Source organism: Strix uralensis, chromosome 2, assembly GCF_047716275.1.
Source record: "Strix uralensis isolate ZFMK-TIS-50842 chromosome 2, bStrUra1, whole genome shotgun sequence".
In the NCBI taxonomy this organism is placed as follows: Eukaryota; Metazoa; Chordata; class Aves; order Strigiformes; family Strigidae; genus Strix; species Strix uralensis.
In genome coordinates this window covers 103,488,895-103,513,938 of record NC_133973.1, presented here as the reverse complement: position 1 = coordinate 103,513,938, position 25,044 = coordinate 103,488,895, and the positions used below count along the sequence as shown (strand labels likewise).

Genomic DNA, 25,044 nt, shown 5'->3' with positions numbered 1-25,044 from the left:
TAAATGTTAAAGTATGTCTTTCTGTAGAAAATTTTATTTTATTACACCTACTCTAGGGTACACGGTATGCAAAAGAATGCCAGGGTACTGATGTTCAGTATTTCACACAGTGGTTTTGATTTGGGCTTTTTCATTCATGCTTTAAAACATCCTATTGATGTTTTAAGGTAACTGTCATGGTTTAGGCCCAGCTGGCAACAAAGCACCAGGTGGCTGCTCAGTCACTCCTCCCCACAGTGGGATGGGGAGGAGAATCAGGTGAAAAATAAAAGTAAAACCTCATGGGTTGAGGTAAGGACGGTCTAATAGAACAACACAAGAAAAGAAGAAAAAAAACTGATAACAACAACCGGTTGGACTCGATGATCTTAAGGGTCTTTTCCAACCTAAATGATTCTATGATTCTATGAACAATACTAATAAAGTGAATATATAAAGTGAGCGATGCACAATGCCATTGCTCACCACCTGGCCCCTCTCTGAATCACCATCACCCCCCCTACCCCTGGCCAGCTCCCCCAGTTATATACTGATCATGACGTCACCATGGGGTCCAATATCCCCTTGGCTAGTTTGGGTCACCTGTCCTGGCTGTGCCCCCTTCCAGCTTTTTGTGAAAATTAACCCTATCCTAGTGGAACCCAGGACACCTATCAAAGTTTTAAGGTAATAAATCGTGTTTTCTATACAGGATGACATTACTGGAAGTTTTCCTGTTGAGAAACTTGAGGAGCCTAAGTTCTTGTAAATCAGTATCTCTAGACTTCTTGAAAACATGCATATAAGTATTTCTGCTTACTTGGAAATACTTAAGCACTAAATTACTCCTCTCAGACATGATTTCTAAAAACACCTTCCTTCAGCTACCTTATTGAGATGTGCATGTTCGAGAAAATAATGACAGTACAGCCTTCTAGGGTTTGGCTCATACGCCTATCACTGCGTTCATTGGAGTTGATGATAATGCACTATTGACTTCTAGGAGATACAGGATCCAACTCACTAATAAAGTACAAATCAGATTGGATGTTTTCAGTTTTTAAGAGCTCTAGTTAGATTATTTAATAAATTTCTTCTCAGAAAATGGTAAAATCAAAGAATCAACAATAAATTTTGAATCCTTTTTTAATGTTCTGGTAGTTGGATAAAACTTGAGCTGATATGGAGATGATAATGAATATCACCACATGATGTCTGTTTTGAAAGTGCAGTCATGGGCTGTAGCTTGCCACCTTGTGACATCTTACTGTGTTCATAATATTTAGTGAGTTTTACTCTCTTGCTGGCTGTGAAGTGAAACAGTGTTTTAGACTGAGATTAAAATGTACAGAATTGTTAAGTGACCTGTGTCCATCTCAGGGGCATACCAAATTTGAACATAATACTATAAAATAGCTGAGCTATATAATTGACTGTACGTCTAACAGCACAAGTTGTGTGTATGTGTGTGGGATAATTATGCACCCAGACAACCAAATTAACAAAGGCTAGAAATAGTAGTAGGACTGTGTTCTTTGCAAGGTTGGGTTTCCCCCTTCACCAGCGTCAGATGTAACTATAATCAGGGTAGTCAAGAATTAGGTGTTTTAATTGAATGTATTATTCTGTACCTGCCATGTGCGTGCAGACTTCCCATGTAGTGCCTAATCCAGCACATCTGTGGCCATTGAAGATGTAATTTTGCCAGCTCCCCAGAATTAGTTTAATTTCCTTCTTTTATTTATGTGTGTATACAGAAATATCTTTTTTCTTCTTAAAACCTATTATTTCAGGCAGTGTAATATTCTGGTCTTTTTTCCTCCATTAATACAATAGTGACATTAAGCAGTTACAGTGTCTGAAGTACTTGGTCATACAGGCATCAATGAAATTTAATGAGGTGTTTCAGCTTGCTTGACCTTGTTCTGCGACTCGTTTATGTGTCGTATATTCAGGTAGGAGACTGAGTACGCTCCCAAGTCCTGGCAGAAAGTCGTTCACACAGTATCTGCTGCTGCAGCTTCTGTTTCAACATCTGCTGCTACTTTGGAGAGGCACTGCCACTGTGTCATTTCCAGCAGCTCGCACATTAAGCATGTATCAGACGCTCTTTGGGGGGGCTACGCGAACTGGTGGTTGAGAAGTGGAACTGCTGGTGGGAAAGTTGTATGATTCTGCAACTTGCTGCAGACCTTCAGAGACCTTTTTCGGGGAAGAAGGAATTGAACAGCATCCTGGCATCTGTTCTCTGCTCTTTAATTGTGTTAAGAGGGGAAATTCAATGAGAAATTGCAAGGTCTGACATTGAACAAGGTCTGACATTGATCAAGAGAATTACAGCAGATACATTTTTCAGTTTTGAGGGACACTGAAAGAGCGTGCTTTCTCACAAATTTAAACTATTAAAGAGGTGAGGAGGTTATGCTACCCTGTGGCACAGGATTTGCTATTTTTTTAAGATAGATAACAGGGGAAGTGGTATTGTGGGTAAAAGGACAGCAAGACTAGTCAGAAAAAGGATGGTGCCAGTACTTCGCTTTCATATACAGCTGTAAGAACATTGATCCAACAAGTCGTGATAATAACATATTACCTAAGGAACAGTAAATCTCTAGGAAAAGAGTATAGTCCAATGCAGTTTCATAAACTTCAGTATCTTGGGGGAGATAACTGATTTAAACATCAAAAATGTGCAAACTGAGTGACTAAGTACAGATGACTGAATTAATTCATGCATTAAAATATGTTTCCCTTTGAGCATAAGGAAGACCATTCCTGTCTTCATGCAGCCATTTGTGCTGAGTGAAATGACCGTGAGAGACAGAGAGCTCCAACATCTTCTCAGCCTGGACCCTGGGCCTCTTCCCTCCCATTCTGCTTCCTGGGTTGCAGATGAACACAAGAGAAAAGAAGCTGCTACCAAGCTCCAGAAGAAAGTCCAGTGCTTGAATATTCCTAGCAGTAATTTCTCCAGACAGATACGCCTTCAGGCAGCTCTTGCAAAGTGCTTTTTCTTGCTCTCCCTGCACAGCCACACCTCGCACGTGCCAGACAGCACCATCTAATGAAATGGCTGACATTTAATTGATATGGATCCCAACTGCAGGCAGTGATCTTCTAAGTAAAATGTTGGCCTGTGGGACAGCTGTGCAGGAAAAGGCATTGGCTTTTTCACACCGTCACAAGTGATGGTTTGCATGGGCATCCTGAGGAGGAACAGGGCTGCAGCATGTGTAAGAAGTACAGGCTTCTTGGTCTGCATGCCTTGGCTGCCATGGCTACCTCTCTTCTCCATCAGTTACCCTCTGCCCAGCAGCTTCTCACTCATCTTCTGCCAGTATTTACTGCCCCCCCCCTCCCCCCCCCCCCACCTGCCAACTGAACACAGGAACCCTTCTGTTTCTGCCAAAATTATTTTGCTTAACTCAAGCAGGTTAAACAGCAGATTTATTTCAGTCAAAATGGACTGGGGAGCCTGGGTGGGAAAGCTGAGGCAGGTTCAGGTAACTGTACTGAGAAGCTGCTGGGAGGTGGGTTGAGCAAATTAGTGGTGTGTTAGTGGAGATAACGGAAATGAAGTGTGTCCATAGTAAAGTGTAAACCTTTCTCCAGCCTTGCGTTGGCAGACTTGTGTCAGCATTTTACTTTTACGTTTCCTTCTGGGAGAGGGGAATTATACACACGTGTAATTGTGTGCAGAGAATAGGTCCCCCAGCACCTGCTTACCTCCACTGAAGTAGTGATGAGCTTTTTCTTATGTATTGGGTATCTTTGTGCTCTATGCAGCTGTCTTTTTCACTGGATGCCTTTTCAAGAAAAACCTTCATCTTGAGCCATCCAAAACAAACGAGGGTTTTTTTTATGTTTTCCTAGTTGAACAAATTTTATGGGTTAACAGATCTAGTCTTTAGTGTTTGTAAAAATTTTACTAAGGCCTTTTCAAGTTCAGTTTCCAAATGTTAACACTGTGTAGTAAAACTTTCCAACCATTACAGGTGTAATATTTTAATGAATGAATGAATGAACTGGCTTCTGACCATAAATATACTGCAGCCAAGATGCTGAGAGCCAGTAATATACTTTTATTTTCTTGGCAAATGATCATTTGTGAAAATTTTCCAGGACACATCTATTGATGTTAAATAGTTTTCGTGTCTTTGTGATACTGGTATACTTTTATCATTGTTGTATCCTTTCGGGAGGGAGTGATTGCATCATTATGTAGCTCATCTGAGGTGAATTACTGCAAATGCATTACCTAAAGTCTGATCTAGCTACTTGCTTTGCCTCTGGATGTAATTTCTGGGGCAGTCTAAAGCAGAGGTCAGACAGCTGAATGGTCATAGCATGTTTTTAGGATATTGTTTGCCTAAGAGGTCTCCCTATGTTTTCTGTGAGAAAACCAATATATTAACTTCTGCAGATGTTGTGTCTTGTCTGTCTGAAATAAAAGCTGCATCAGAAATGGGGGTTTGTAGTCTCTGTTTTATCATTGCTGTGTGAGTAGCAGCTAGAAGGTCAAGTCATACATGAGGCTGTTATTGTACGAGCCCTCTCATTTTCTCTACTAGTTAAATGGAGTTGTTTTCCCAAATCCATGCACATTAGTGAAAGAAAACTACTAATTTCATATATTCCTGAAGAAAAAAGGTAGTTATAGAGAAAATCGCCTTTATTGTGGAGAATTAGTGCTAAATATTGTGTACTTCATACAATTTAAGACTCAGACTAGGTTCCAGGCCTTACATCTTTGCCTCAATACCTGTTGAGAATATTACTTATTTTTCTGAATTCTCTAATCCTCTAGGGCTCATGCATTCTCCCTTTTCTTGTTTCAGATTGATGTCAAGACATGTAGTGACATTAACTGTAGTTAGAGACTGCATGGTCCATTGGATCTTCTGGTTTATGACAGGGTAAACAACCATATCAACACCCCTTTTGTTTTTCTTTTTTTTTTTTTGGAGGTGGAGAAGGATCTGTTACATACATGTTCTGATTTAAGTTTCTATTCCTCATATTTTATTATCAGACTGAGCAGTAGTCTTATAGGTGTTTCAATAGGCACAGGTATTTGTGCAGGTGTGGTTTAAGGGAGAAAATGCGTAATTGTGGTTCTTTTGTAGAGCACTGTGTTCATGTTTGCAGAATGACTGCCTTTCATCAGAGGAAGCTATTCTAAATGGGAAGTATTAGGAAAACCACTGAATTTGGATACTGTATTAAAGAAATTGGAGGACTGATGTGAGAAGGTGGCTTTATGAACACTGTCACTGGTACTTTTTTTTTGTGTGCTCCCTCTTTTTTATCAGTCAGGTTTCTAAATCATGTCCTTCAATTTGTTAGTGAACTGAAGACAAGTAGAAATAAAAATCCTAAAGGTGTTTCTGGGGAAAATCCTTTCTTGGGATTACTTGTTTTATCTGCCAGAAAAATAAATTACTTACTAGTTCCAGATAAGTAGGGGAGGAGATGAGAATTGTATGTGGATTCTGACTGAAACATGGTTACAGCTTGGGTGGCTTAAAACCAGATATCTCCATGCTTTTGCTCTGTGGAGCCACGGCAGTCAAATTCTTCCATCTTTATTCCAAATTGTATCTTGAATGTTGATTCATATGCCTGATGAATAGGGAATAGAGCTGGGAATGGAAGAAAATAAGGTAAAACAAGTTAGAAAGGGAAGGAAATAGAAGAAGGTAGATCCAAAGTAGTTTTCTCCTTCTAACTGTGAGGATATGAGCCAGGAAAATGAGATGCAGAAGAAACTGTTAATAGTCCTGCTGATAAAATTGCAATTTAAACTACTATAGAATGACTAGGAGCTAGATCTGTACTTAGAGAAGAATGTTGAGTTCAATTCATTACATATAGTGAGAAATTTAAATTCCTCTCTCCCAACTTAGTGTGTGGACATTTTTTTACTGAAGGATTGTTTTGTGTCCTTTTTAAGAACAGTGTTAGCTTTACTAAATGTGAGGAAAATGGACTCAAATCTAAATGCTGCTAGCAATAATGTTGAAGAGCAATCATCTGTAATTACAGCTCAGATTTCTTTCCCCTCCTCTCCACAGTTTTGAGGAGATTAAGAGCATGAAGCGTGGACAGGCAGTTTTTTCACCTAATTAATGATCAGATTTTCTAAGTGAGCAGTAGCCATTAGTGAAGCACCAGAGCTTTCCCAGTTGGGTATGACCAAGAGCTCAAGTTCAAGATCTCCCAATTCCTTTTAGATGGTCTGGGCTTACTTTGCTGTGCTTTACAAACAGGAAGGAAGGTACAGAAAGCCCTGAGCAACTCTGTGGGGAGTCAGGTGCTGTTGTTAGCTTGGGATTGGTGCCAGTGATCAGGTCCAAGGGGACGTGATGGGGAAACTGAGGCAACAAGGCCCCATGAGGGATGTGGGGGAAAAGAGTATATGAATTAGTAGCTTGCCACCAGCTCCATTTTATCTTGCTAGTGGTGTTTGGGGTTTGTTTCAGATGTTTTCAAATCTTTACACCTTTGGTGTTTAATAAAAATGAAAAGAAATGGATGATGAGGAGACATCTTTTTGAGGCTTGTACAAGCACAGCTAGCAGAAGCGTATTTCTGCTCTGCTTAGAGAGATGGTGTGGATGAACAAGTGTTCAAAGTCAGGCTGGACAGGGCTCTGAGCAACCTGATCTAGTGCAAGATGTCCCTGCCCATGGTGGGGGTGGTACTTGATGATCTCTGAAGGTCCCTTCCAACCCCAACCCATTCTGTGATTCTATGATGTTGGAGGCTGTGTCAGAGAGGAGCTTTGTAACAAAACCGAATCTGAGTGTGCCAAAACGTACAGGGGGTGGAATATAGAAGCAAAAAATGTCCAACTGTGGTGTTTCAGATTAACTGAGAGATGTCAGTCTGATCTCATAATTCCTTTGCAATGTTTTTCTGAATAACCGGAAGCTGTATAGTGTATGTATAGCCATATACTATATTGTATATACAGCCATATAGCATATGTGTGTATATATCTCCTATATATATATGTATACTCTATATAAATAGTGCTTAGGGATATGGTGTAGTTGAGAACGGTCAGCGTTAGGTTAATGGTTGGACTAGATGATCTTCAAGGTCTTTTCCAACCTAGATGATTCTGTGATAATGATTTTAGGAAAAGTCTTGATACTTGGGAGTCAAAATGTTAACCAATTTATAATGGTGTATTTGCATCTACCTTAACTATGTTCTGTTTATTTCTCTGATTGCTTTGTAATAACATATTTAAATTATCTTGTTGTTCTTCAGTTACAGTCTTGTTTTGGCTTTATTCTTTCAAGTGTCTCTTGAACTGACATTTGACAGTATTTGCATAAAATTGAACCTTTACAGGTCCAAGTCAGGAGAGATAGGGAAGGATTTCATTGTCTATTTTGACCTTTTCCATAGGAATTTAGTCTAGGAATTTAGTAACTTGACTTCGGGGATGTTGTGACTTCATTTGATGTTGTATCCAAAAGTGGGACCCTCTTATTCTCTCCCTTCCTAGTCATGGATTAAACCTCACCTAACACAACTCTTCTCATCCAGAAATACTGGCATCCAAAGCCCATTAGGAGAGCTGACTCTGCAGCATTTTTTGACCATTTTGGATATAGGGGTAAGTGGAATGATCTCATGCTCCTAAATGTCATTCCCTTTTTTTAAGACTTGTGTGGTTATGCCAGTAATGATATTCTGCAAGGTGGAAGGCTGATGGGCAAAGGGATGAGAGCCTGGTTACAATTTTCTTCAGTTAAGTAGAACTAGGAAGGAGAAGGCCATATATCACCTTATATTACACCACCCCCCATTTTGAGGAATACAGAAGTGTGGAAGAAAACAATCCTTAAGTCAACACAACTACTCAATGATTATATGCTGTTTTCCTCATCTGTTTTATTTTGTCTGCGTAGATTAAAAGGTCTTTGATGTATTAACTTTGGCCTGCAGATCTTTAGCCTGCTCTTTTCTGCCTATAAACGTGAATTGTTCCCTGGGCATTATATGTAAAGAGTCAAGTTTCCTGTGGATTTGTATCCAAAGTGTGGTGCTCCCTCCTCCCTGTTTCCCTCCCTATATGGTATCCAGCTGCCATTTCACCTCAAAAATGCAAATGTGCATCGCCTGATGATCCTGGTAGTATCTTTCCTGTTTGCTGTCTGATGTTGCTAGTTGGTGTTTAATGGTACAAGTGAATTTTCCAATGTGCTGTATAATTTTGTTGCATAATTCCTGCACCTCCAGATCTGACTTTCTGACAGAATGGTGCACAGATGATATACTTGTGTAGCTTTGAAAATGTTCACTGGATAATGGCGTTTTCTTGAAAAGAATGAATAGAATTAGTATGTTTTCAGAAAGGAAGTAGAAGTAATGTACCTAACCCTGTTAGAATCACTTGGAACCACAACCTTCGGATAGGTTATTTGGGATCTTCTGGGGAAGCAGCAGCCTTCTGCATGCAGTTAAGAATTAGCAATAAAAGAATTAAAGGGAGCTTGTCTAGGATAGGGGAGTTAGTGTTCTTATAGAGCAGAGAGTAAGCTGCTTCTAGCTTGTGCAAAGCAGCAAGGGCTTATATCCTAAAACCAACAGGCCTGACGATGTGGGCAATTAATGAAAAAAAAAAAAGTAATTTTCTTTAGTCTTTCTCCTTCCTGAGTGACATCATTGACCACTGTCTTAAGAAAAGCTGTTTTAATTATTCTTATTCTGAATATTAAAATGAAATTAGTTTGATGTTACTTTTCAGTAGTGGTTGAAATAAAGTAAGACTTCTGTGACAGCAGTCACAAGTAATGTATTTTTGTCTGATATGCAAAGCTGGAAAACATTTCTAATGTGTCTTGCTAAAAGGGGGGAGCATTAAATGTAAAAGTTCAAGAAATAAAATTGGTTACAGAGAAACACTCTGAATTTAGGCTACCATCCTAGAATGTGCGCACTCTACCCTCAAATTATGTCTCGGTCCCTTGATGGTGGAGAGAGTTGAATTCGTTCCACTCTGGTGCGTGGGATGTTTTCCAGAGCACAGATATCTTTAAAGCCTCGGTACATGAAGAACCCTCAGTAAATGAAGGACTAAATGGGTTATAAGGTTAAACATATATACTAAAATGTTAAATTGGCAATATTAGACTAATATAATAAACATAAATGCCTATATATAGTACTTTGAAAGGAGCATTGTCTTAATGAGAAGTTACTTGAGGAGAATATTGAGCTCCCTCCATTAAATGAATGACCTCTGTTAGTGGAAAGCAGGAGAAAAATCTCATCTGTAAAACTGTGCCTGCCATAATGTCCTCATTCTCTTAGCCTCTGGTTACCAGTTTTGTTTTCAGGGCCCCCTAAACCCCAGAGTCAGGAAAGATGATTCCTGGGAGGCTTTTGGAAAACACATCATGGTAGCAGCAATTCTGTCTGGAACCGAGCCTCTATGCTTGCATGCAGTGGTATCTTCTAGGATATGTCTGACTGCTGTAGCTCATTTTTATGAGCAAGTGACAATAGTAGAAGTGACGGTTTGGTTTCTTGGAGTGATCCACAGGATTGTAATCTTACAGGATTTGCTAGTAGGACTGCTCACCTGGCTGAAGATCAGTATAAAGATGCAAGGCTGCTATTTGTGTAACTTGAAATGTAGCTGAGAGATCAAAATGTTGGCCTTACAGTGGCCAGTTCACCTTCCCTGCAGTCCAAGCTCCCTGACACCCCTCCTTTTTTTGTGTTCTGCAGTCTTTATTTTTTTTCTCTCTTCTCCGTGATTTATGTATTCACCAATTGGCTAATGTAGCATTATTTGGATAGGTAAGCCTGCTACTAAAACTATTGTTTCCTGAACAAGTGAGTAATGAGGTTGTGTTTCTAGCTAACTGTTCTTTAATAGCCAGTTCTCTATCTCAATGATTTGCAGTGGAAAATGCATTCATTCACATAAACTTACTTTTTTGCACAACTTATTTTTTTTCTCCCTCCTCTTCAAGTTGGCACTTTTATCTTTTTCCATTAATTAGAGCAGCTGGAAGAGCAGTAATAAACACACTTTCCTTTCCTTTGTGTTCACATCCTGAGCAGTGCAGAAATACCCTGTTGCATTCTCACAAGCATCTAAAGTATTTGTGGAACTCTAGCTCAACATTTTTCTAAAAATGATGGTTATCCGTATTTCCTTTAATTCCATAAATTTGGCCTGCATCCATACAGGGAGTCGGCACAAGTGTGCAAGGTAGCCAGTATGGCCTGCCTAGGGTGGCGGGATTGAAAGGACAGCAAAAGTTGTAATAGAAGTTCTTCATCTGACTGGAGCAGTGGAAACCCTTGCAGCAACCACCCTGACATGTGCATATGCTAGATGCTCTTTGTTATTGTCTGAAACAGAAATGTGAATAAATAATTCCATGGTACTTCTTCAAGATATCAACAATAATTTCCTGTAGCACAGCTGACTTTCTGGGACTGCGCAGTCTCCGCAACCTAACTCTCTAGCCTTTAAAAGAAAATTAATAGTTCAAAAAAAGCAGCTGCCGAAGTACAGCTTTGGGTCCAGAACTGTCTAACTAAGGGCGGTGCCTGGCTGTTCTCCCTCAGGAGAGGGTTTGATGGGGAACATTATGATCCCTCCCCCATCCTCTCACTCTGTACAAAGGCCAAACAATAATAGTAATACTAACATTGCCATGTTGTAACTTCTGTGCATATCTGTGTGCTTGTCTCTGGCTGTACCAAATACTTTGTCTGTGATTAATAGCATTCCTTGCATAGAAACTTCTACAAATCTCAGCTTCATTGTTGGTTTGATTTTTATACTGGTAAATATAGACATAAAAAAATCCAGTGTGAACACTGGGTATTTTTTTTTTCTTCTTCCCAGTATGTGTTTATTATTCATGAATGTGTTGCAACATCCAAAAATGTAATGAGTGACTCAGAATGAGAAGAGGAAAAATACAGTTATAGCTTTTTAATGAGGATTCCTCAGCCAACTACAGAGTGTCCTAGTTAAGAAACCGCTGTTTGGCTATATAAAACCCACCCAATCCTTGCTTTTATGTTCCTTCTGTGTGTATTTGCAACGTAGTTTCACTTGGTATATATTTCTATGCATTCATTTGCCCGATTTTTTTTTTTCTGTCTTATATCAGGGATTACAACATTTCGACATCAAAAACAAAGCAAAAACCACAGAACAACATGTTTACAAATGGTTCTGTTTTTTATGGGTTTTTTTGTGTGTGTGTAAGAAAGGAAAAGAGCAAAGGCTAAGTTTACCGCTACTGGTGTAGTAATATCTTTAATAGTTTCAGACTGAGTTTGTATTCTTAAAAATTATCCTTGCAAGGACTTCAGAGCAAGTATAACCATCCTGTTAAAGCAACACAGCTCTGAAGGAGTATAATAGTGGCATGATATCCAGTGCTGATCTACTTCAAGAATCAACACTTTTTTCTGGAAAGATTGCTTCTTATTCTTGGAAAATCTAACTTTTTCATAGGTATGTTTTTGAATTTTAGCAGTATTTATCAATTTCACTTCATGCCTAGTATCCCCTCACCTCTGTGTCTTTCTTGTACAATAGCAAGAAACCCATATTTGCTTAAAAGCTTATTTTGAGGGCAAATCCATAGAAATATATAGGTGACCTAATACTTGTCTTTCAAACCAGCTGTACACCCAGGTGATCATTTCCTTTAGAAAGCTAAGGATCTAGCATAACCTTACTGCAGTCAGGATTGTATAGCCTTGTATGATATTAAAATATATTTTTAAATAATTTTCAGGGCTGGTACACATACTGTATGAGAATTTGGGATAAAAACATTGTATTGCTATGCCCTTGCTGGTTCTCTTGGTAATTATTACCATACAAAAATGAGGTCATTTTGGCTTTGTTTGTTGCAGATATGCTGTAGTGAGGTGTTCTATACATAAAATAGCATTACCTTTACAGTGCATAACTATACTTGGGCATTAGTTAGAACTACACGACCTTCTGCCTTGTTTCAGAAACTATTTCTGTCTTTTCAACAGTAAGATTTTCTAGATTAAAAAAAAAAATCCATTTGTTGGTATAAAATACATGTGTCTGCCCATTTATTTCTCATTAGTTGCCTTATTTGTTGTAGGGCCCATGCTGGAACAGGGGTCTAGAGACACTATCTAAAGATATAAGGGATGTTGGCCTTTTTGGATCACTTTAGTGACTGAATGAAGAACTGGGAAGTAGCAATTATAAATGAGTTGCATTTCAGGATGGAGGAGCCATAACTGTCTGAATGTGGTTAGTGATAACGTTAGGTGAGGCACAGTGATTTCTCCTGTCTGTAACCTGAGAAAACCAGGTAACATTGCATGTTTTTTACAAATATTTGCAGATTATGGTTTGATTCTTTCTGTTTTGTGATTTTTGGGGTGTCTAAAGCTCACCAAGAGAAGTATGGGGCATAAATTTGCCCTTACTTTGGTTTCTTTGTGTGACTACCTCAGAGCTGTGGGTTTACAAGTGTGACTTCTGTCACACCTATTGGCAGGTGTATTTTTAGGATGTTAAATGACTTTCAGTGCACTTTCCGAAACAAATGGGCAAGTAGCGTGCAGAGGGAGGGTGGAACAGAGCTAGCTCAGGTCTGAGAGCTGTGGGTTAAGTAGCCCCTCTGTCCCTTCTCTCTGCCTGTAGCATCCCCCAAGTAACCCGAGCTTTTTTTTTTTTCACAGCTGTTGTGCAGTCATGTGAGTCTTAGAGTGAAAATTTACCTTACTGCTGGCCCAGTCTAGTAGTTCATTACCACCCACAGAGGGAGGTCCTATGTCCTTTTTTGGCAGATCACAGTCTTTCCAAGCTGATTCAAGAGCAGCCATTGCTCCCCACTCACCCCAGCCAGCTTTCTGCTACAGTAATGTGTTTAATGGGATCAGTGGAAGGTTTAACAGGTACCACATGGACCAGAACTGGTGCAAGAAGAGGATGGGGTTTGGTAGAGAAGCGTTAGAGAGAAGCTGGAGCCTGCAGCTGGAGCCCAAGAGTGGATCAGAGATTATCCTGTGTCGGAGCTGTATTTACTACCTGGATTTTTGCAATTCCTACCCTCCCCTTGCTTGTCAGTAGAAGGGAGGATATAACCACATTTTAAACCATTCTCAGAAATACTGAGCAGCATTACTTCTCATCAGAGGCAACCCCATAACAAAAGGAGGAAGGAAGGCACTTAAAAGAGCGAGGAAAAGTGACTATATAAGTAGATTTTCCTAGAGGCTTGTCATCTCTGGGATATGACCTAGGAATACCTTTAGAGGTGATCCAAGAAGAGCTTGTGCAAGGCTGTACAAGGTCAGGGGTTTGTAGCTGTGTGGGATGTTGCTGTGCTGCTGGCAAAGGCAGCCACCTTGCCAAATCGGCCTTCACTAGGAAATACTGGAGGAAAACTTGGAAGTGTAAAATGGATGAGGTTAAAGCTGCTCTGTTGTGAATCCATTTCATTTCAAACACCTCTCTCGCCCTTTCTACTACCAGGGCATAATTTCTGGAGGCTTGGGAGTTTCCTGACCGCAGACTTGCAAAAGACTCTTGTGTATTTTGAAAGAAGATGACATTCACTATCTGAAGGATTCCAATTAAACACAGGACTGTCAGGATACCTTCCCTACCAGCTTTTGAAAAGAATAGTGGCCTGTTCATATGCACTCTTATGTACTACCACCTTTCCTTTCCTTTCCTGCAATTCAGCTAAAGTTCAGAAGACCAGCACAGTGAAAAAGTAGACTGTTTTCTCTCAAATTCATTGTGCTCTATTTTCAGCCTATACTTAGCGTGCACTAAAACATCCCTGAATCATACCTTTAAATTGCAAATAAAGACCTGATTGCTGCGTGGGCTGCACTCCAGGTATCCAAAACCCTGGGTTCCACATCTCTCATTTGGGATGCTTTTTTACTGAAATCACTGGAAATGCAAGAGGTTTGTAGACAGCAAACAATCGCCTTAAAAATATCGGCAGTATATGGTCAGAATTTGTGATTAAGTTGTTAAATAGCACAGTGATGAGAATTTTTCTACACCTAATGTCCTATAGCAGAGACTTTCTTTGGAGACAGGAGCAAGTTACCTTATAATCTCCTGATGCAGTTTCTCCATGTGTAAATATTTAGGTCATTATACATCTGGCAGTGTTAGAAACCCACAATAGTTTCAGTCTGTGTTTTATGTGGCACCACAGCCAGAGGTGCCAGTCCACAAATCCAAAGTACTGGGACAGTAACACCATGATAGATATATATTATATTAAAACATTGTAGCAGTGCTACTGTTTCTTGGTGTTATATTCAAGGAGAAAGGAAGGTGCAGGAGCTTGGGTGCTAAGTCAAGACTTGGGTGAAGGCTGCTTCAAGTGTGGTCCTTCCATACCCATATGGTGCGATCTTGGATATCCATTGCTCAGGTGTTCTTCTTGGCCATGCTTGTGAATGGGATTATTAGGATTTCCTTCCTACAAGGATGCCTGAGATCAAATATGTTGCAAAGCTTGAGATATTGGGATCCTACAAAAACAAACACAAAATGGAATTTCCTTAAATCAGATTTTTATCCAGTCTCGAGCCAGAGTTTGATGAGGCCCCGAGCCTGTGCAGGTTGACAGTATGAGCCTGAGCTGAGATCAGGGTGGTGGGATCTCCTGTTGCAATAGTGGAGAAGAGTTACAGCATCTCAGACTGCTTTAGGAATGGCACCATGGGGTCCCATGTAAATGGGGGCTTCCTAGGCTTCTCATTTGGTGACTTTGTGTATAGTATAGCAAGAAAATAAAAAACAAAGAGTTTTTAAATCTAAAGTTTCTGTTCCCTTTCCTCATGAAAATAGTATTTTCTTTTCCCCACCCCCCATCCAAAACCGAAAGCTGAACAGAGTCACAAACCTGCCTTTTGGCCCATTTTCATGAGTCTAAAATGTATCTGTCTTTCAGTTGGGCCAGCATACCTCCAGAGCACATCTCTCTGGTCTGTCGTCGCATGGCTTCAGAGCCTCACACCACCCCTTGTGCAGGCAGGCTGCCATGGTCCCCTCCTGGGGAAGCATCCCGTCCCATCCAGTCCCGTCCCATCCCACTCTTGTGGACCTGTAGCTTTCAAAGCGAGTTGAGAAGGAGGGACAGCGATTTTCATGCCCCAAACTGGGGCATGAAAAGAGAAGCAGCTTCCTCGGGGTCATGCGTGAGGCAGCAGAAGCGGGAGCCGCATCCAGGTCTCTGTCACCCCAGCAAGTGTGTGGCCCGCTCCCACTTGGTGGCACTGCTCCCCTCGGGGTGTAATTCGGCACTCACGTCTCTGGGAGTTGGAACCAACGGCAATATGAAAATTGTATTATGCATTATTTATTTATTTATGCAGCCTTAACTTTTCCGCCGGTGGGTTCCACCATCAGCCGCGCTGTGTGGCTGCACAAATATTTGCACTGGGAAGCAGTGAGGGGAGTAGTTTGGTGTGAGGAATATGCAGCCAGGATGGAGTGGAGGGCTAAAGCTGTTTAAATTGGCTTAAGCCGTGATGTTGGTCAGTGTCTAGCTATGTCTTTTGGGCAAACGATGATCTAAGTTTCATAGAGGTAATCATCCCAGCAATGGGCAAGGTCACCTCTTTAAGCAGAAATTATAATTAGCAAGAAACCCGATACAGTTCCAGGGATGAACATCCACCTCCATTCTCTCTCGCTAAACATGTTTACATTTTACATACGCTTTTAAAAAAATACTGCTTTCAGATTTAGCTTAGAAACGGCAAAGTGTTTGCATAGCTTGTGCTCATACATCACTACAAAATGATTTTTCAATTTAGTTGATTGCCTGGATAAGACTGTGTTGGTTTTTCCCCTATAAAACATAACTGTTAGACTTTCTTTAATAATTAAAATGGCACTCTCCCTGTGCCAATGTTAAGTTTCCTTGTAACTGCTGTGCACCTGGGTCAGATTTCTCCCCTCAATGCCCCATGATTTCCAAAGGGTTTTGCAGCACAAGAAACAAATACTTCTAGATGTAATATTGGATTAGAATTAAGTTGTTGGAGGGAGGGAAAATACATCTGTTGCGAGAGGTGGAAACTATATAGTGACTAAAATAACATTGCGGTGTTTCCTCCACGTGGTCTTTTTTCAACCGAGAAATACAAATGAAGACATATTTTGATAAAGAGCTCTAGTGAAGCTACTTCAGTAGTGCCTTAATTGATACCTTTACTCAGTCATAAAAAACGTGTTGCTGCTGCTTTTTTTAGTTCTTCGCTAAAACAGGCTCCAAAATAACATAAGACAAATCTCATAAAATCTTACCTGGATAACTGCTCTTTAAACAATGAACTGAGAGCCAATTTTACCTTTGAGTGCCATGCAGGTATCACAGGGACTGAATTATTTGGAAGTAAACCCAAAATTTTCTTCTCAGTTATTAAACGGAACCAGTAGTTAGAGATATTAATGTCCATAAAACAATGAGTTTTGCTCAGTGAATCACATGTGAGACTTACTGTTTAATTATTACTGGGAGGGTTAATGGCAGCTGCACTTAATCATATTTGGAATTATTTCAATGTGTTTGCTAGAAATAGCTTCAGGTTTTTACTCACGTCTTCCCTGCTCACATCAAGGTCACCTCTGCTGCTTTCTTTCCTCCCCTGCCTCCCAGCTCCTTGTCCTGCAGTTACACCCGTTTGTTGTCTGCATGGGCTTGGCTCTCGGTGCCATGCCTTCCCTTAGGGCCAGCGTGCTGCTCTGGACTCTGTCCTTCTGGAACTTGGTGGAAAACAAATGCACGTGCCAGCCCGCACGCAGAGCGTGCGCTTACCCTTCCCACTAAACCAAGGTGAAAGTAGTTCTGTCCTCACTCTCTGCGCCATGTGTTTGAGATTAAATTTCTGTCAGGCCTTTTGGTGCGCCCGAGGAGTTCGTAGAGGCCGCCTGAAGCAGTTACGTTGCCTTCATCTGTGCGCTGGGTGGCTTTCAGCACGCTGTTTATTGGGCACAACAGTTCATTTAAAGAACATCAGGAGCATATTGGAAATTTACTGAGGATCCTTGAGAGCCCTGGCTCTGGAGTTAGATTTGTGTCGGTGCTTCATCGGATGCTGCACATTAACGTAATCTCCCTGAGCGATTTGGGCCCTTCTAAATTTCACTTTTTTCTGGGGTCAACCAGCGTAGCGCGAGCAAGATGGCGTTGGTAGAAAACACCAAATGTTCCACAGAAAGGTGTTTATTAGTCACGAAGAGGAGTGGGGTGGGAGGCTTCTAGGGGTGGGCTGCCTCAGCGGCGGGGCGAGGGGAGCGGGCGGGAGCTGCCGGTGTGAGCTGGGAGAGGCAGCCACGCTGGGGCACGCTCCGCACACGAGGGGAGGCCAAGCGGGGCGTGAAGGCGGGCGGGGCCCCTCTCCGGCCGCCCGTTGCCCCCCGCACCCCCGCCAGCACAGCCCGGGGACCGGAGCGGAGCGAGGCCGCCGCCACCTGCGGGCCGGGCCCGGCGGAGCGCTGGCCGCCGCCCGGGGCGTGTCGTGTCGTGTCGAGCCCAGCCGCGCCGCGTCGAGCCGCCCGGCCCCGCGGTGACTCACCGGCCGGGGCCCGGGCACCACTTCCCCCCCTCGACAGGAGCCATTTTAGCTGCACGAAGCTGCGGGGCGGCCGGGGCGGCGCCGCAGGCCCCGCGGCGAGGCGGTACGTGCTCCCCCGGGAGGGAAGGGCGGGAGGGCGGCCGGCGGGACGGGGGGGACGCGGCTTCCCAGGGCTGCTGGCCTCCGCGGCCTCGACGTGCTGCCCGCGCCTGGAGCAGCTCTCCTCAGCCGTCTGGGGAGGACTGAGGGGGAAAAAGGGAACTTCTGGTGAAGTGCAGCACCAGGGCGCGCTTGGGAAAGACGAAAAATAAATTGAGTCGCCAGTAAAAGTAATGTTTCGGGGCAGCAGCGCCATGAGCTGCTGGTAGCTGAGCATGTCGTGCTGGCCGAAGGGCACTGTGGCCACCGCTGTGCTTCTCTGAACTGCACACTTCATAAGTGTTACAGCTGACTCGTAATTTTGCTGCGTTTTATAATTTTGTCGCCTCTGAAGCGTGTGGAGTTGTCGGGCAGGCTGCTGATCTGACCCCTTCTGCCGCCGCTCCGCTGACTGTACGATAAACAAATTCTGTCTGTTCCGAAGCTACGTTTATCTGGACCTGGTTAGCATGTAGCAGAGCACGGTCCAAAGCAATTCGGGCAAAGTGTTAGTAATCAGTACTGAGGCTGTGAACACCTTTGCTCCGCCACCGCCGTTCAGCCGGTGTGGTCCCGAGCGACTGTAAAATGGCAGGTTTGTCGTTTCAAAGATGGATCGCTTTCTATGCCCGCAACCTTCAATTGCGGTTCTGTTTCTGCCGAAACAAACTCATTCAGCGGCAGCTGCCGTGGTGTCGTTTTAAAATAAGAGGGAGTTAAATTGTTTTGTGCAGAAAAAATGGGCAGGTACTCTCCTTTTCCTGGAAATGATTAAGAAACTATAGTAATGGGGATGATATACATGGCAGAGGGACAGACCAATTATAAAATGGGCTTAGTGGTAGTTGTAATGGGAGAAGAAAATCCTGGAGGTAATTGCGGTGTGTCAAATTGCTTTTTAAACTTTCAGTGGATGAAAACCACCTTGATTCTGCTAATTATGTACTTCTGAACTCTAGCACAGTATTTTGAAAAAGAATGAGTGTTTTCACCTTGTTCATAGTTGAACAGAAATGGAGGCTAATATCTTTAGAAGTTTTGTCTGAGTATATAACTTTGGACCCTATATTTCAGTCTTTCAGTTGAGAAATTTGAGTGTCTTCTTACTAACAATGAAATGACAGGGAGCTCATACTGTTGCGCATGGGGAAATACTTTCCGTTTACTGTATGGAGCCTATATCTGAGAAGTACAATGAAGTCTTGCTTAATACTGTGATCGGTTGCAGGGGAGGGAGAGAGGGAGGCAACCATTAAGTAAATGGTCATGTTTTGGGTGAGGCTGTCTCTTGTCTTCCGCCTTGCCAGTGTTCATCTGTATCTTCCTTCTGCATCTTAAGGTACAGTGTGTTTTTATCATCTTTTGGTTTTATCTTTTGCCTCTTTTCTTTCTAGAAGCAACAGTTTTGCAAGGGTTTGGGAGGTTCATTTGGTGCATTGTTTAATGTTGAAAAATCCACAGAGGGAATGATAAAACTACAGAGGAACCACTTGGAAAAAAATTGTTTTGAGTCAGTGATGGAAGTTTTATTACTGACAAATTCTTTAAGGTATTTGCATCTTCCTTTTTTTCATAATGAATTTTGTTTCTAGATCTTAGGGCTGAGGCAACAACTGTCTGCCATGCTTGAAACTGGCAGAGCATGAGTCTCCCTTTCCTTACCACTTTCCTCCCCTTCTTTCTGCTGTACTGGACCCTGTCGAGACATCCAGCCTTAAAAACTAGAGTTATCCTAAGTCGGCTCCCAAGCTGCAGCCGCTTATCTTGGGCAGAACACTTTTTGTGTGCTAAAGGGTAAGTAACTGCTGCTGCTTTCTCTCGAACCGGCCTTCGCAGAGGAGCAGTTCCTCTTTGAAGGCAGAGCTGCCATATTCAGGCTCCCTTGCTGCTGCGCAAGGACTACGCCAGGGTTACAGAAGCATCTGGGGTGCAGTGGTGGAGCGAGAAAAAGTGATTTGAAAGTCCTCCAAGCCTTACAGATGACAGCTTGGACAGATCTTCTAGAAGGCAGAGAAGTGGATTAGAAGGGACAGAGAAATGGTGTTAGTTTTTATTGATTTTTATAGCTGAAGCCTGTGTTTGTCTCCAAAAAGAAAAAAACTTTTCTTCCCCCCCCCACCCACCCAAGGCACAGATCTTTTGGTTTGGATTGAGTTTGTGGTTGTTGAGAGATGAGCCATGGGAGTGGTATCATTAAGATGCCAGTTAGCTTCAACTTTATTTCCAGATCCATGCTTTTACAGAAGTGCCTGTTTTCTAATGTGCTCTTTATTTCATCCATTGAATATTATAATTGCCAAGTTCCTGATCTTTGCACTCAAATGAGGAAAAAAAAAGTAGTAAACGTCCAGATTTGAAGAATGTTGTTGGCCTGGTATAGCCTGATGTTTCAGTATTGCTGCAAACTAATACTTCGGTGGTGTGCATTACTCTTTGGACACTTCTGTGTATTAAAAAAACCCAACAACACAAGGTGCATGAGTGTACCCTTTTCTCTCTTTTCAGCACAGCTGTATTCAAGGGAGGGGACTACAGTGGGACAGCGTTTGGTGAGCGGATATAAAAGACTGTAAGAAAAACGCAGGATTTCCCTCTGTATCAGTGGAGAAGCTTTGATCTCCAAAACAGCTTTCACTTCTTGCAAGCATTAGCAAAAGTTTCTCAGCTTTCACTGGCAGATTTTGTTGTTTTCAGTGACAGTTTTGGTAACTCCTTGCAGTTTTGCTGGGTGTGTGAGGAGCAGCAAGGACTTTCCCCCACTGGAGTGATTCAGCACAGGAGTGGCAGGAGGTGGAGTTCACATTTCCAGCCTTGGGTACAATCTGCTCCATAAGCGCTGAAACTTTGCTACCATACGCCAGTGATTTACTGTGCTTATCCTTTTAATGCCACTGATGTGCCTTAGAGATTATTTGCTTCCTTAAATCTTACTTAAATGTTGCTTTCTTAAATCTTACTTAAATGTTCCTTCACAGATAAACTAGTTGACAGAGACTATACATGCTGAAATTTGAAGTCTTTTGCTTATCAAAAGTCCGCAGCAGCCATGTGAAAGGCTGTAGACATTCTCACTCTTCTGACCTGACAGGGCTAATCTGTGTAGAGGTGAAAACGATTTATTCTTCTATATGGGCCTGTCCTGCAGAAAAGCTTCCAACTGTGTCAGCCTTTGTGCTAAAAGGATCCCGTTAGATAGGGACTAAAGTTTATGCATTCTTACCTTGATGCACTTTAGGCCTTAACTACCTACCAGCTATCTTTAGTGATGAATCTGATGGCTAGAGCTCATGTCCTTTATTTGTCCTTAAAGAGATCATTTATCTTGAGTCACATGTGACTTTTTACTAGGTTCAGGTTTGAATGTGAAAATGATAGCCATTCTGTTAGCCTGAAAAGAGCCTCCAGTTCTTAAACTTGCATGTAAAAGTTATTTCTTTCTGTATTGGAGGGAAAAATATTACCATTAAGATAATCTGCTAGGAATAGGAATACTAAATACATAGGTTGGAAACTGTGGGAAAGGGTTGTTTTTAGATGGATTGAATGTCACTGTCTGCTTCTATAATTAGACACTTTAGTCTATTTCTAGAACAGCCTATATTTAACTCATCGTCAACATTTCTGTGTGAATACACCAAATATATTTTTTATTTTGAGGGGAATGTTTTTCGCTTCTTGAATAGTTACTGCTAGTGTACTAACGGTCTCATCGCTTCATTTGCGAGCTCCTTCTGCGTTTGCCTCACCTTCTTGCGTGGTAGCGGTTTGACTTTTTCAGTGAGCCCAGTATGAATGTCATACCACATGAGGCTGGGTTTCAGAATTGGAAGAAAGGGGTGAGCTTGATTGGTTCAAATTGTTGTCTGCTGTTGAGATCAAAAAAAATGTAAATATATAGTGTTGCTGCATATACTGTTTTGTCATGCTGTATGTTCCTCTAGAGTTACTTGTGTTTTTCATGGGATCTTTTCACAGAGTTAATAAAGCTGACGGGTTAGGAGAAAGCTACCTTGCTTTTATGAGCTTTGTATTAAGTCACTTCTGCTGTTCTCCAGTTCCCAGCTATCTTGGTGTTTATTCAGTTTTATATTGCAGCTAGGGAAAGAAGCAGCAAAACGTGATTGTGAAACTACGGTTACAATTTGTGATACCCAAGGCTGACCGCTGACAGAAAATTAATGTTTAACTTGCTCTTCCAACCAGACTCAATTTCAAGTTAAAAGCGAGTTGAGAAGGATACTGTTCGTTTTCTCCTCTTTGTGCATGCTACATGTGCTGCCATAGATAATTTTGGAGCTAACAAGAATAGTTTCCCAAGGATGTGATGGCATGGTTTGTTTTTAGTGGAGGCTGTCTTTCCAACCAAAAGATGACCCTCTTAGGAAGAGCTTTCATGAAAACTGTATCTTGAAGGCACCAGGACTAGCATGTTGTCTGCCGAAGGCAGAATTTTGCCTGACATTGTCCTCGGAGGTGATGGTTATGTTAATTCCCATTCTCTTGGTATGTTTGCTGGTTTGCACTGTTATTTTTCCCCCCTTCTGGAGAGCCTCTGTAAACTCTTTACTCTCTGTAGCTATTTAAGCTTTGTCATGGTGCCTTAAGTTAAGCATTCAAACAAGGATATTAGCTATCAAGAAAATAATTATGAAGCTTAACATGCTGTGGAGTGCAAAGAGCATCAGACCCGCACAAATTGCAAGAATTTACCTCCCTGTCTCCCAGTCCCCCAACAAACCAGCTTGTTGAGAGCTCTGTGGGCCCAGCATGGGGTTCCAGGTGCCCTTGGTGGTGTGCTACCCAGAGGCTGCCGCCATCCTGTTTTTTTCAAAAAAACACCCAACTTTTGTTTATTTCAAAAAGAGAAAAGAAGGAACTGTAGAGAGGAAGTGTCTGCTTCGGGGCTTTTTTTCTTTACAAAGGTGGTTTAGGCATATGAATTAAAATGAAACTTTCTGTGTTGAGAAACAGTCTCAAGTTTGCTAGGGATGGCTTGCGGCATTTTTAAAATAGTAGCCCTCTTCTATTTAAAAAAAAAAAAGTATATTTCTTTTAGTATCAGCTAAAAGCAACAATGAAATAAGTTGCTTTTGAAGCAACTAAGTGAAATACAATTTTAGTTTGTCTGACGGGGCCATAATATAGAAAGCCATTAATTTAGACCATTTAAAAATCAGCTGTGGAGGGGTTTCCTGAGAAGAAAACCAAGAAGAAAGTCACTGTTGGTAGAATATTTTCCTAAATGTGCACTTCTGAAAGATGTCTGTCTAATTCTGAATGCTTGATGCAATACAACATTCCACTGTTTGTTTTTATAAAAAGTTAATTGTCTTTTAGTATGGTCCTTCAAATGAGCTGTATTAAATGTTGTTTCAGTGCTAATGGACTAGAAATAATTCTCAACAGTAAGAAATGTCAGAAAACCTTTGCCAAACTACAAGGTAAGAGCTCGGTCTTGCAAATGTTTTATTTAAAAGTAATAGGGATATTTGCAGAAAAGGTTTAATGCTTTTGAAGCCACATAGTTAGAAAGGGTACATTTTATGTCTAGATTATGATGTTTGCAATGTTTAAAGCTTCTCTTGTGGGTGCCCTGTGGTTCAGGTGGACTTAGGAAGCATTTTGTTAATTGGTACTGCCAGGTTTCATAAAAGAGCTGTGACAACATTTTATTGATATACTGTGATTTAAAATGTGTGCGTTTGAGGGGAGAGACCATAGCAGTTACTAGTTGCAAATATCTAGATGTGTAAAATAGCCACTGCCCTGAGAGAAGACCCAGAACCACTGATCCATACATGCTGCATGGATGGAGCATCTCTGGAAAAAAAATTTTAAAAAATCAATGGGGAGTTTTGTGGGTTCATTTTTACTGCCTTACATGAGGATCTCTAGATGGGGTGAAATCAAGAAAAAACTGTGTGGAGAAAGCAGCTTACTTTCTGACAGAGGCTGCCTTGGAAGAACCTGTTACGGTCTCTGTCGTGAACAAGCCTGGTATCTACTCACTAGATGGGAGAATGATGGTAGTGCCTCAGTGCTGTCTCTGTTGTCTCCACAGACTGTGTGCTTGCTGGGCTTAACGTGCACACTGAAAGTGCTTCAACCTCATCCCAGCTGCTCATTTTAACTCATAAGTGAAGGTTGAATGCATAACCACCCCGGTCGCTTGGCAGAACGTCCCATTAAACCCACACAGCAATGGTTTACGTGGATATGCCCTGAAGCACAGAAGGGAGGTTTGGACCAAGTAAGTTTTACTCGGATGATGAACTGTCCCGGAGGTGACGGGTTGTAAATCCTTAAATGGCTCCTTTAGCATCTGCCCAGGCCTTTAGCTTGCCCTTAGGTTTTTGACTCAACGGTAAGCTGCGTTAGTTGAGCTAAAGTTGCAGTTTAAACTCTAGACATACATTTTTGTGAGCATATGAGCTTGCATCAGTCTAATTTAACTTAAAAAGTACTCTTAGTGAAACAGTTAGAGGTGGGCATGATCGTTCCTAGATGTTTCCATGGCAGGAACACTCATCCAGCTACCTCAGTGCTGCTTGAGCTGCGCCACCCTCATTTTTCCTCACTTGACAGCATAGGTTTTTTTCTAGTGTTTTATTGCACTCCCTTCCCATCTGTGTCCAAACTGTTTGTGTGAGCAACCTCTTATCTGGTTCAGCCAAGATGAGCCAAGTTGGCAAGTCAGGTGTCCACGTCATGGGAAGTTGCTGGTTGCTGGGCTGGTTGACTGAACCAGGTTAGGGGTTGATTTTGAAGTGGCGGAGCTGTGGAGTTTCTAAGAGCTGGGGTTGAGAAATATGGGGAAGGATGAAGTAGCATGGTTGTCCTTGGAAGAGGACTGTTTTCCATGGCCAAAGCTTTAATGAAGTGATAATTAGGACAGTTAATTCTCTTCTAAACGTTATATCTAAACTCTTTTAAAAACTTGTTTTCCAAATGAGTTGTGACAACTCATTTGGAGTTGTCAGATGCTTCTGATCACGAGGAAGAGTGTGTTAACTAATATATTACGTTTTGCCCAAAATTAATTTGGAGGCGTAAGTCTAGGTAATATAAAATGGGAGGAAAAGGTGTTTGCTTGTTAGTTGGGGAACATGTGCAACTAAAAGCTTTTGGTGGAGGGAGAAACTTGGGCTTTTTTGTTCCTTTTCCTTCTGGGAGAAGGGGAAGGAAATGCAGGGATGAGAACCACACTGCTGCGTCTTTTTGAAAGAATGTTAACTTCTTGCTTTGTTTAAAAATACTCTAGTTATTCCTGTCTGTTAAATCAGGTTATTGAAATTAAATGATGACCTTTGCTCTGAGCCTGAAACA

At 41.7% G+C, this 25,044-nt stretch overlaps 1 protein-coding gene across 4 annotated transcripts in view; it reads left to right on the top strand.

The window, feature by feature from the left end:
- The window catches only part of ELF1 (E74 like ETS transcription factor 1), a 96,940-nt gene that overhangs the window by 6,004 nt on the left and 65,892 nt on the right, over positions 1-25,044 (top strand). Inside the window, exon 1 of one of the 4 annotated variants that reach the window (XM_074859561.1) lies at positions 7,568-7,609. The exons of 1 other annotated variant lie outside the window; for it this stretch is intronic. The gene's annotated coding sequence lies outside the window, so the exon portion shown is untranslated. Of the gene's footprint in view, positions 1-7,567; positions 7,610-17,477; positions 17,684-23,770; positions 23,969-25,044 lie in introns of those variants that run through there. 2 more of the 4 variants (XM_074859557.1, XM_074859560.1) reach the window with 2 other exon arrangements.